Source organism: Lepisosteus oculatus, chromosome 14 (assembly GCF_040954835.1).
Source record: "Lepisosteus oculatus isolate fLepOcu1 chromosome 14, fLepOcu1.hap2, whole genome shotgun sequence".
Classification (NCBI taxonomy): Eukaryota; Metazoa; Chordata; class Actinopteri; order Semionotiformes; family Lepisosteidae; genus Lepisosteus; species Lepisosteus oculatus.
In genome coordinates, this window is record NC_090709.1 from 56,227,506 (window position 1) to 56,239,631 (window position 12,126).

Below are 12,126 nucleotides of genomic sequence, written 5' to 3' on the forward strand. Positions count from 1 at the left end.
TATAGTCGGACGTGATGTTTCGCGGAAGTGCAGTGTGCCTTTTCTCTTGTCGTGTTCAAGATGAAATGCTGCATAAGCTCCTGACTGGGTGTTCTGTACTGTTCTGTTATTTCGTTCGGATTACCTAGGTGGTGTACAGCTAAAACCCAACTGCATGGTGTAAATTCCGGGTTCGGCACCAGCAGCACCTGCCAACACATCACCTGACCTCAACGTGATTTGAACACGCAACCTTCTGATCTGGAGTCAGACGCGCTACCGTTGCGCCACGAGGTCACTTGCGACAAGTGCTTTTAATTCACCCAAAGAGAAAAATCAGCGTCCCTGAAAAAGATTGTTTTCATTCTCTCCTGTGAGGAGCGCCGCTCTTCCAACGAGGGTCTCTTCTTCCCAGACCACAGATTATTCTTCCCGCCCGGCTCTCTCACGGAGAGCAGACACACCGTCTCCACTAATGTGTTTACTACATCTATAGATCTGACCCCCTACAGCCCCGATATTCCTGGACAGGATATTTACCACCAGCCCGGTGAACTTCTCATCTTGACCTCTCCCAGGAGGAGCACAATTAACACAGAATCCTCTCTCCATTTAGCAAATAACACAAAACACTGTTTACCTGTCAAGACAGAAAACCAGGCTGCTCCAGGTGAGGCTTAAACTCACAACCTCGGCATGAGTCCACTGAACATGTCATTTTACATGGCCTGAACCAGGAAAGAGGCTGGAAGTCAAGAAATTATGGTTTTGTTTTAATACTTGCCTACTCTTTTAATTTTTCGGTCAAATCTTTTATTTGGGAGTACTTTCAATGGATGTTAATCTTTGTCCCGATGCACGATTCTGGGCCATGGTGTGTCTTGAATAATGTTCTTATAGGCTTCAGTTTGGAAAAGTGCGGTCTTCAGAAGCTACTGAAACCGCTAATGGTTACATAACACTTAATGCAAAAGCAACGTTCGGGTTTGAAAAAAAAATATTACTTGCTATGAATACAAACACTGTTACAGGAGGCGTGTTAGGGCTATTTTAGCTTAGATCATCAATTCATCTTACATTTCTTCTCCACCTATATCAACAGCGTCATCGCTACTGAGCGCTAAAGGCAGGTCCTGGCAATACAATCTTCTTTAGAAAACATTTTTAAAACTATTTCCACTACCATACATAAAGTAAAAGATACCGATTGCACGCAACTAATAAAATCTCTTATCCAGGGACGTTGTAGCTAGATGCAAATTCCAATCGAAAATGTATCTGCTTTAAAATTTTCTTTTGGATCCACAGGACGATCAGCATGAGACTCAAAATATACCTGTGTTTGATTGTACAGCATAGATTGTACAGCATGTATGTTTACATTTATGTTAAAATTAAGGTAAATATATCAAAATATCAACATCCAACTTCACAGTGCTAACGTACTGTAACAGTGCTTGTCAAATTCTCAAACAAATCTGCGTTGTATTTCTAAACTCTTTTAGCAGAAGACGCAACAGGAGTATAAATGATATCTCCCGCCAGCCATTCAAAGATACGTTTCCAAGGGTGAATATGGATTTCTGGGGAGTTGCGGTGTTGATCACTATTGGACTTCCCCGGTCTCAAGTGTTGTTGTTGGACACGGGCAAAAGACTCGCATTTTCTGCAAATATAAAGAGGGTTAAGGTTTCGGCTTTAGCGGAGACAGTGTTTACATTGACAATAATAAGAAGATCGTCCCTGGGTGGGTTTGAACCACCAACCTTTCAGTTAACAGCCGAACGCGCTCGCCGATTGCACCACAGAGACTGACGAGAGAGGCTTTTCTCCATTCGCACCTTTCCGGTCAAAAAATAAACATTGCTTGCATTTTCTTGCCAGTCGGCAATATTCCTACTGCTCTGATAGCCAAGAATTACATTTCATTTTTCACAAGCTGTATGAATTTCTTGAAAAACAAGTTGTTGCAGAAAGGAAATGCATTCATGCTTTAAACTAAATCAAGCCCTATGCGGTTGTCCAAGATGGTAGTTTCTGCACAAAAAGACAGGAAGAAAGGCACAGCTGGGATGTGGAGCCCGGATCTCCAGTTAACGAGACAGGTACTTAAACCGACTCAGCTACGGTGCCGGCAGAATTCTCCTCTTTTATAGCCGCTTGGACACACCGCTCTGAGCCATCTGCGTTCACGAAGCCCTGAGTCTGCCGGCTGAGCAAGCTGCCTCCTTTACACGGAACAGGAGCCCTGACCGTAAGAGAAATGAAGAGAAATGGCTTTTATTGGGCACTTTTCATGTCCAATGCGCTTGACATCTCCCAAGGGGGACAGAGTTCATTAACGACACTTTTCCTTTCTTTCTTCTTTCTGTACACTTTGATGAAACAAAACGAGAAATCATGTAAGGGAAAATGTCTTTTTTCATGGAGAAAACATGCACCGGGAAATGTTGTGTTTAGAAGAAGTGAGTTAACATGAAAAGTGACCTAATTTACCGGAGCAAATGCTCACCAAGCAAGATCTGCTTTACTACTAGAGAGAAGTAGAGTGAAAGACGTGATCATTTCACGCCGTTTTGGAACGAAACGCTTTTGTCTTGGAATTCTAAATCAATTAGAAATTCAGAGCGACACATAAAGGCTTTGTCTGCTTAAAAGTGATGATTTTTTAAAACTAAAAAAAAATGTAGAAAACACGTTTCTCACTTAGAAATTTAAGATGGGGGTGGGGTATTACTAGTAGCGGCACTGAACTCACCATGGTGCAATTAATTTACGTGACGGGCTAGTGGTTTAATGGATAACGCGTCTGATTTCGGTTTATAAGATTGTCGATTCGACTTCTACCGGGGTTGTGTGATTCAAATCAGGCTCCTCAGAAATAGATGTCTGTTATGTAAATGAACCCCACCTGAAAGCAAACGTTGGGTCTGGGTTCCTTTCTTTCCTGCATGAAATAGCAAATCGTTACAAAACAAAACACCAACTAATGTCCAATAGTCCAATAGTTAGTCATTTAAGTAAACATTAATATACTGTAAGGTCCTGGTACATGGGAGTGGATTTCAACCACAATTAAAAGAAGGGCAAATTATAATTACAGGCTTCAGACACTTTTTCATACAAAAGTGACCAAACACTCCCTAACTTTCAGGTTTGCTTGAACCTGTAACAGAAAAGCAGTTTGAAACTTCCATTCTCTGATGTCACTGTCTCTATAGTCGGACGTGATGTTTCGCGGAAGTGCAGTGTGCCTTTTCTCTTGTCGTGTTCAAGATGAAATGCTGCATAAGCTCCTGACTGGGTGTTCTGTACTGTTCTGTTATTTTGTTCGGATTACCTAGGTGGTGTACTGCTAAAACCCAACTGCATGGTGTAAATTCCGGGTTCGGCACCAGCAGCACCTGCCAACACATCAGCTGACCTCGACGTGATTTGAACACGCAACCTTCTGATCTGGAGTCAGACGCGCTACCGTTGCGCCACGAGGTCACTTGCGACAAGTGCTTTTAATTCACCCAAAGAGAAAAATCAGCGTCCCTGAAAAAGATTGTTTTCATTCTCTCCTGTGAGGAGCGCCGCTCTTCCAACGAGGGTCTCTTCTTCCCAGACCACAGATTATTCTTCCCGCCCGGCTCTCTCACGGAGAGCAGACACACCGTCTCCACTAATGTGTTTACTACATCTATAGATCTGACCCCCTACAGCCCCGATATTCCTGGACAGGATATTTACCACCAGCCCGGTGAACTTCTCATCTTGACCTCTCCCAGGAGGAGCACAATTAACACAGAATCCTCTCTCCATTTAGCAAATAACACAAAACACTGTTTACCTGTCAAGACAGAAAACCAGGCTGCTCCAGGTGAGGCTTAAACTCACAACCTCGGCATGAGTCCACTGAACATGTCATTTTACATGGCCTGAACCAGGAAAGAGGCTGGAAGTCAAGAAATTATGGTTTTGTTTTAATACTTGCCTACTCTTTTAATTTTTCGGTCAAATCTTTTATTTGGGAGTACTTTCAATGGATGTTAATCTTTGTCCCGATGCACGATTCTGGGCCATGGTGTGTCTTGAATAATGTTCTTATAGGCTTCAGTTTGGAAAAGTGCGGTCTTCAGAAGCTACTGAAACCGCTAATGGTTACATAACACTTAATGCAAAAGCAACGTTCGGGTTTGAAAAAAAAATATTACTTGCTATGAATACAAACACTGTTACAGGAGGCGTGTTAGGGCTATTTTAGCTTAGATCATCAATTCATCTTACATTTCTTCTCCACCTATATCAACAGCGTCATCGCTACTGAGCGCTAAAGGCAGGTCCTGGCAATACAATCTTCTTTAGAAAACATTTTTAAAACTATTTCCACTACCATACATAAAGTAAAAGATACCGATTGCACGCAACTAATAAAATCTCTTATCCAGGGACGTTGTAGCTAGATGCAAATTCCAATCGAAAATGTATCTGCTTTAAAATTTTCTTTTGGATCCACAGGACGATCAGCATGAGACTCAAAATATACCTGTGTTTGATTGTACAGCATAGATTGTACAGCATGTATGTTTACATTTATGTTAAAATTAAGGTAAATATATCAAAATATCAACATCCAACTTCACAGTGCTAACGTACTGTAACAGTGCTTGTCAAATTCTCAAACAAATCTGCGTTGTATTTCTAAACTCTTTTAGCAGAAGACGCAACAGGAGTATAAATGATATCTCCCGCCAGCCATTCAAAGATACGTTTCCAAGGGTGAATATGGATTTCTGGGGAGTTGCGGTGTTGATCACTATTGGACTTCCCCGGTCTCAAGTGTTGTTGTTGGACACGGGCAAAAGACTCGCATTTTCTGCAAATATAAAGAGGGTTAAGGTTTCGGCTTTAGCAGAGACAGTGTTTACATTGACAATAATAAGAAGATCGTCCCTGGGTGGGTTTGAACCACCAACCTTTCAGTTAACAGCCGAACGCGCTCGCCGATTGCGCCACAGAGACTGACGAGAGAGGCTTTTCTCCATTCGCACCTTTCCGGTCAAAAAATAAACATTGCTTGCATTTTCTTGCCAGTCGGCAATATTCCTACTGCTCTGATAGCCAAGAATTACATTTCATTTTTCACAAGCTGTATGAATTTCTTGAAAAACAAGTTGTTGCAGAAAGGAAATGCATTCATGCTTTAAACTAAATCAAGCCCTATGCGGTTGTCCAAGATGGTAGTTTCTGCACAAAAAGACAGGAAGAAAGGCACAGCTGGGATGTGAAGCCCGGATCTCCAGTTAACGAGACAGGTACTTAAACCGACTCAGCTACGGTGCCGGCAGAATTCTCCTCTTTTATAGCCGCTTGGACACACCGCTCTGAGCCATCTGCGTTCACGAAGCCCTGAGTCTGCCGGCTGAGCAAGCTGCCTCCTTTACACGGAACAGGAGCCCTGACCGTAAGAGAAATGAAGTGAAATGGCTTTTATTGGGCACTTTTCATGTCCAATGCGCTTGACATCTCCCAAGGGGGACAGAGTTCATTAACGACACTTTTCCTTTCTTTCTTCTTTCTGTACACTTTGATGAAACAAAACGAGAAATCATGTAAGGGAAAATGTCTTTTTTCATGGAGAAAACATGCACCGGGAAATGTTGTGTTTAGAAGAAGTGAGTTAACATGAAAAGTGACCTAATTTACCGGAGCAAATGCTCACCAAGCAAGATCTGCTTTACTACTAGAGAGAAGTAGAGTGAAAGACGTGGTCATTTCACGCCGTTGTGGAACGAAACGCTTTTGTCTTGGAATTCTAAATCAATTAGAAATTCAGAGCGACACATAAAGGCTTTGTCTGCTTAAAAGTGATGATTTTTTAAAACTAAAAAAAAATGTAGAAAACACGTTTCTCACTTAGAAATTTAAGATGGGGGTGGGGTATTACTAGTAGCGGCACTGAACTCACCATGGTGCAATTAATTTACGTGACGGGCTAGTGGTTTAATGGATAACGCGTCTGATTTCGGTTTATAAGATTGTCGATTCGACTTCTACCGGGGTTGTGTGATTCAAATCAGGCTCCTCAGAAATAGACGTCTGTTATGTAAATGAATCCCACCTGAAAGCAAACGTTGGGTCTGGGTTCCTTTCTTTCCTGCATGAAATAGCAAATCGTTACAAAAAAAAACACCAACTAATGTCCAATAGTCCAATAGTTAGTCATTTAAGTAAACATGAATATACTGTAAGGTCCTGGTACATGGGAGTGGATTTCAACCACAATTAAAAGAAGGGCAAATTATAATTACAGGCTTCAGACACTTTTTCATACAAAAGTGACCAAACACTCCCTAACTTTCAGGTTTGCTTGAACCTGTAACAGAAAAGCAGTTTGAAACTTCCATTCTCTGATGTCACTGTCTCTATAGTCGGACGTGATGTTTCGCGGAAGTGCAGTGTGCCTTTTCTCTTGTCGTGTTCAAGATGAAATGCTGCATAAGCTCCTGACTGGGTGTTCTGTACTGTTCTGTTATTTTGTTCGGATTACCTAGGTGGTGTACAGCTAAAACCCAACTGCATGGTGTAAATTCCGGGTTCGGCACCAGCAGCACCTGCCAACACATCAGCTGACCTCGACGTGATTTGAACACGCAACCTTCTGATCTGGAGTCAGACGCGCTACCGTTGCGCCACGAGGTCACTTGCGACAAGTGCTTTTAATTCACCCAAAGAGAAAAATCAGCGTCCCTGAAAAAGATTGTTTTCATTCTCTCCTGTGAGGAGCGCCGCTCTTCCAACGAGGGTCTCTTCTTCCCAGACCACAGATTATTCTTCCCGCCCGGCTCTCTCACGGAGAGCAGACACACCGTCTCCACTAATGTGTTTACTACATCTATAGATCTGACCCCCTACAGCCCCGATATTCCTGGACAGGATATTTACCACCAGCCCGGTGAACTTCTCATCTTGACCTCTCCCAGGAGGAGCACAATTAACACAGAATCCTCTCTCCATTTAGCAAATAACACAAAACACTGTTTACCTGTCAAGACAGAAAACCAGGCTGCTCCAGGTGAGGCTTAAACTCACAACCTCGGCATGAGTCCACTGAACATGTCATTTTACATGGCCTGAACCAGGAAAGAGGCTGGAAGTCAAGAAATTATGGTTTTGTTTTAATACTTGCCTACTCTTTTAATTTTTCGGTCAAATCTTTTATTTGGGAGTACTTTCAATGGATGTTAATCTTTGTCCCGATGCACGATTCTGGGCCATGGTGTGTCTTGAATAATGTTCTTATAGGCTTCAGTTTGGAAAAGTGCGGTCTTCAGAAGCTACTGAAACCGCTAATGGTTACATAACACTTAATGCAAAAGCAACGTTCGGGTTTGAAAAAAAAATATTACTTGCTATGAATACAAACACTGTTACAGGAGGCGTGTTAGGGCTATTTTAGCTTAGATCATCAATTCATCTTACATTTCTTCTCCACCTATATCAACAGCGTCATCGCTACTGAGCGCTAAAGGCAGGTCCTGGCAATACAATCTTCTTTAGAAAACATTTTTAAAACTATTTCCACTACCATACATAAAGTAAAAGATACCGATTGCACGCAACTAATAAAATCTCTTATCCAGGGACGTTGTAGCTAGATGCAAATTCCAATCGAAAATGTATCTGCTTTAAAATTTTCTTTTGGATCCACAGGACGATCAGCATGAGACTCAAAATATACCTGTGTTTGATTGTACAGCATAGATTGTACAGCATGTATGTTTACATTTATGTTAAAATTAAGGTAAATATATCAAAATATCAACATCCAACTTCACAGTGCTAACGTACTGTAACAGTGCTTGTCAAATTCTCAAACAAATCTGCGTTGTATTTCTAAACTCTTTTAGCAGAAGACGCAACAGGAGTATAAATGATATCTCCCGCCAGCCATTCAAAGATACGTTTCCAAGGGTGAATATGGATTTCTGGGGAGTTGCGGTGTTGATCACTATTGGACTTCCCCGGTCTCAAGTGTTGTTGTTGGACACGGGCAAAAGACTCGCATTTTCTGCAAATATAAAGAGGGTTAAGGTTTCGGCTTTAGCGGAGACAGTGTTTACATTGACAATAATAAGAAGATCGTCCCTGGGTGGGTTTGAACCACCAACCTTTCAGTTAACAGCCGAACGCGCTCGCCGATTGCGCCACAGAGACTGACGAGAGAGGCTTTTCTCCATTCGCACCTTTCCGGTCAAAAAATAAACATTGCTTGCATTTTCTTGCCAGTCGGCAATATTCCTACTGCTCGGATAGCCAAGAATTACATTTCATTTTTCACAAGCTGTATGAATTTCTTGAAAAACAAGTTGTTGCAGAAAGGAAATGCATTCATGCTTTAAACTAAATCAAGCCCTATGCGGTTGTCCAAGATGGTAGTTTCTGCACAAAAAGACAGGAAGAAAGGCACAGCTGGGATGTGAAGCCCGGATCTCCAGTTAACGAGACAGGTACTTGAACCGACTCAGCTACGGTGCCGGCAGAATTCTCCTCTTTTATAGCCGCTTGGACACACCGCTCTGAGCCATCTGCGTTCACGAAGCCCTGAGTCTGCCGGCTGAGCAAGCTGCCTCCTTTACACGGAACAGGAGCCCTGACCGTAAGAGAAATGAAGAGAAATGGCTTTTATTGGGCACTTTTCATGTCCAATGCGCTTGACATCTCCCAAGGGGGACAGAGTTCATTAACGACACTTTTCCTTTCTTTCTTCTTTCTGTACACTTTGATGAAACAAAACGAGAAATCATGTAAGGGAAAATGTCTTTTTTCATGGAGAAAACATGCACCGGGAAATGTTGTGTTTAGAAGAAGTGAGTTAACATGAAAAGTGACCTAATTTACCGGAGCAAATGCTCACCAAGCAAGATCTGCTTTACTACTAGAGAGAAGTAGAGTGAAAGACGTGATCATTTCACGCCGTTGTGGAACGAAACGCTTTTGTCTTGGAATTCTAAATCAATTAGAAATTCAGAGCGACACATAAAGGCTTTGTCTGCTTAAAAGTGATGATTTTTTAAAACTAAAAAAAAATGTAGAAAACACGTTTCTCACTTAGAAATTTAAGATGGGGGTGGGGTATTACTAGTAGCGGCACTGAACTCACCATGGGGCAATTAATTTACGTGACGGGCTAGTGGTTTAATGGATAACGCGTCTGATTTCGGTTTATAAGATTGTCGATTCGACTTCTACCGGGGTTGTGTGATTCAAATCAGGCTCCTCAGAAATAGACGTCTGTTATGTAAATGAATCCCACCTGAAAGCAAACGTTGGGTCTGGGTTCCTTTCTTTCCTGCATGAAATAGCAAATCGTTACAAAAAAAAACACCAACTAATGTCCAATAGTCCAATAGTTAGTCATTTAAGTAAACATGAATATACTGTAAGGTCTTGGTACATGGGAGTGGATTTCAACCACAATTAAAAGAAGGGCAAATTATAATTACAGGCTTCAGACACTTTTTCATACAAAAGTGACCAAACACTCCCTAACTTTCAGGTTTGCTTGAACCTGTAACAGAAAAGCAGTTTGAAACATCCATTCTCTGATGTCACTGTCTCTATAGTCGGACGTGATGTTTCGCGGAAGTGCAGTGTGCCTTTTCTCTTGTCGTGTTCAAGATGAAATGCTGCATAAACTCCTGACTGGGTGTTCTGTACTGTTCTGTTATTTCGTTCGGATTACCTAGGTGGTGTACAGCTAAAACCCAACTGCATGGTGTAAATTCCGGGTTCGGCACCAGCAGCACCTGCCAACACATCAGCTGACCTCGACGTGATTTGAACACGCAACCTTCTGATCTGGAGTCAGACGCGCTACCGTTGCGCCACGAGGTCACTTGCAACAAGTGCTTTTAATTCACCCAAAGAGAAAAATCAGCGTCCCTGAAAAAGATTGTTTTCATTCTCTCCTGTGAGGAGCGCCGCTCTTCCAACGAGGGTCTCTTCTTCCCAGACCACAGATTATTCTTCCCGCCCGGCTCTCTCACGGAGAGCAGACACACCGTCTCCACTAATGTGTTTACTGCATCTATAGATCTGACCCCCTACAGCCCCGATATTCCTGGACAGGATATTTACCACCAGCCCGGTGAACTTCTCATCTTGACCTCTCCCAGGAGGAGCACAATTAACACAGAATCCTCTCTCCATTTAGCAAATAACACAAAACACTGTTTACCTGTCAAGACAGAAAACCAGGCTGCTCCAGGTGAGGCTTAAACTCACAACCTCGGCATGAGTCCACTGAATATGTCATTTTACATGGCCTGAACCAGGAAAGAGGCTGGAAGTCAAGAAATTATGGTTTTGTTTTAATACTTGCCTACTCTTTTAATTTTTCGGTCAAATCTTTTATTTGGGAGTACTTTCAATGGATGTTAATCTTTGTCCCGATGCACGATTCTGGGCCATGGTGTGTCTTGAATAATGTTCTTATAGGCTTCAGTTTGGAAAAGTGCGGTCTTCAGAAGCTACTGAAACCGCTAATGGTTACATAACACTTAATGCAAAAGCAACGTTCGGGTTTGAAAAAAAAATATTACTTGCTATGAATACAAACACTGTTACAGGAGGCGTGTTAGGGCTATTTTAGCTTAGATCATCAATTCATCTTACATTTCTTCTCCACCTATATCAACAGCGTCATCGCTACTGAGCGCTAAAGGCAGGTCCTGGCAATACAATCTTCTTTAGAAAACATTTTTAAAACTATTTCCACTACCATACATAAAGTAAAAGATACCGATTGCACGCAACTAATAAAATCTCTTATCCAGGGACGTTGGAGCTAGATGCAAATTCCAATCGAAAATGTATCTGCTTTAAAATTTTCTTTTGGATCCACAGGACGATCAGCATGAGACTCAAAATATACCTGTGTTTGATTGTACAGCATAGATTGTACAGCATGTATGTTTACATTTATGTTAAAATTAAGGTAAATATATCAAAATATCAACATCCAACTTCACAGTGCTAACGTACTGTAACAGTGCTTGTCAAATTCTCAAACAAATCTGCGTTGTATTTCTAAACTCTTTTAGCAGAAGACGCAACAGGAGTATAAATGATATCTCCCGCCAGCCATTCAAAGATACGTTTCCAAGGGTGAATATGGATTTCTGGGGAGTTGCGGTGTTGATCACTATTGGACTTCCCCGGTCTCAAGTGTTGTTGTTGGACACGGGCAAAAGACTCGCATTTTCTGCAAATATAAAGAGGGTTAAGGTTTCGGCTTTAGCGGAGACAGTGTTTACATTGACAATAATAAGAAGATCGTCCCTGGGTGGGTTTGAACCACCAACCTTTCAGTTAACAGCCGAACGCGCTCGCCGATTGCGCCACAGAGACTGACGAGAGAGGCTTTTCTCCATTCGCACCTTTCCGGTCAAAAAATAAACATTGCTTGCATTTTCTTGCCAGTCGGCAATATTCCTACGGCTCTGATAGCCAAGAATAAAATTTAATTTTTCACAAGCTGTATGAATTTCTTGAAAAACAAGTTGTTGCAGAATGGAAATGCATTCATGCATTAAACTAAATCAAGCCCTATGCGGCTGTCCAAAATGGTAGTTTTGGCACAAAAATACAGGAAGAAAGGTACAGCTGGGATGTGGAGCCAGGATCTCCAGTTAACGAGACAGGTACTTAAACCAACTCAGCTACGGCGCCGGCAGAATTCTCCCATTTTCCCAGGGGGCAAAAGATGTATAATATATGTTTTTTAAACATATACCTTAGATGTATAAATGTGGTCTATAATTGGTCTAGAATGAAATTCTAATATACGTCTATTGTTATACGTCAATTATACGTCTATGATTATATGTTCATTATACTTAAATGGTTGGAGTTCTATTATACGGATAACTGTAGAGGACTATTATAGATATATGGTTAAAGATCTATTATGCATCAAAGATAGGTTTTACAGGTGTAGAAACTAGTAAATCAAGCCAATGATTTGGTTTAGAAATGTATTCTGAAAATTTACAATCATTCACACCTGAGAAATATGTAGTTCAAATTATACATTATATACAATATTGTAATCAACATATGGCTAATCATCATAAAAAAACACAACTTGTAAACTTCAGC

The 12,126-nt window shown here is 41.5% G+C and overlaps 7 non-coding genes across 7 annotated transcripts; all 7 read right to left on the bottom strand.

The window, feature by feature from the left end:
• Positions 1 to 204: 204 nt before the first annotated feature.
• Positions 205 to 276, bottom strand: trnaw-cca (transfer RNA tryptophan (anticodon CCA)). Its single transcript has one exon. It is a non-coding gene; the product is annotated as a tRNA-Trp (tRNA).
• Positions 277 to 3,399: 3,123 nt separating this feature from the next.
• trnaw-cca (transfer RNA tryptophan (anticodon CCA)) lies at positions 3,400 to 3,471 on the bottom strand. Its single transcript has one exon. It is a non-coding gene; the product is annotated as a tRNA-Trp (tRNA).
• A 1,441-nt stretch (positions 3,472 to 4,912) lies between these two features.
• Positions 4,913 to 4,986, bottom strand: trnan-guu (transfer RNA asparagine (anticodon GUU)). The gene has a single exon. It is a non-coding gene; the product is annotated as a tRNA-Asn (tRNA).
• A 1,608-nt stretch (positions 4,987 to 6,594) lies between these two features.
• On the bottom strand, positions 6,595 to 6,666 carry trnaw-cca (transfer RNA tryptophan (anticodon CCA)). Its single transcript has one exon. It is a non-coding gene; the product is annotated as a tRNA-Trp (tRNA).
• A 1,441-nt stretch (positions 6,667 to 8,107) lies between these two features.
• Positions 8,108 to 8,181, bottom strand: trnan-guu (transfer RNA asparagine (anticodon GUU)). The gene has a single exon. It is a non-coding gene; the product is annotated as a tRNA-Asn (tRNA).
• Positions 8,182 to 9,789: 1,608 nt separating this feature from the next.
• Positions 9,790 to 9,861, bottom strand: trnaw-cca (transfer RNA tryptophan (anticodon CCA)). The gene has a single exon. It is a non-coding gene; the product is annotated as a tRNA-Trp (tRNA).
• Positions 9,862 to 11,302: 1,441 nt separating this feature from the next.
• On the bottom strand, positions 11,303 to 11,376 carry trnan-guu (transfer RNA asparagine (anticodon GUU)). The gene has a single exon. It is a non-coding gene; the product is annotated as a tRNA-Asn (tRNA).
• Positions 11,377 to 12,126: the final 750 nt, after the last annotated feature.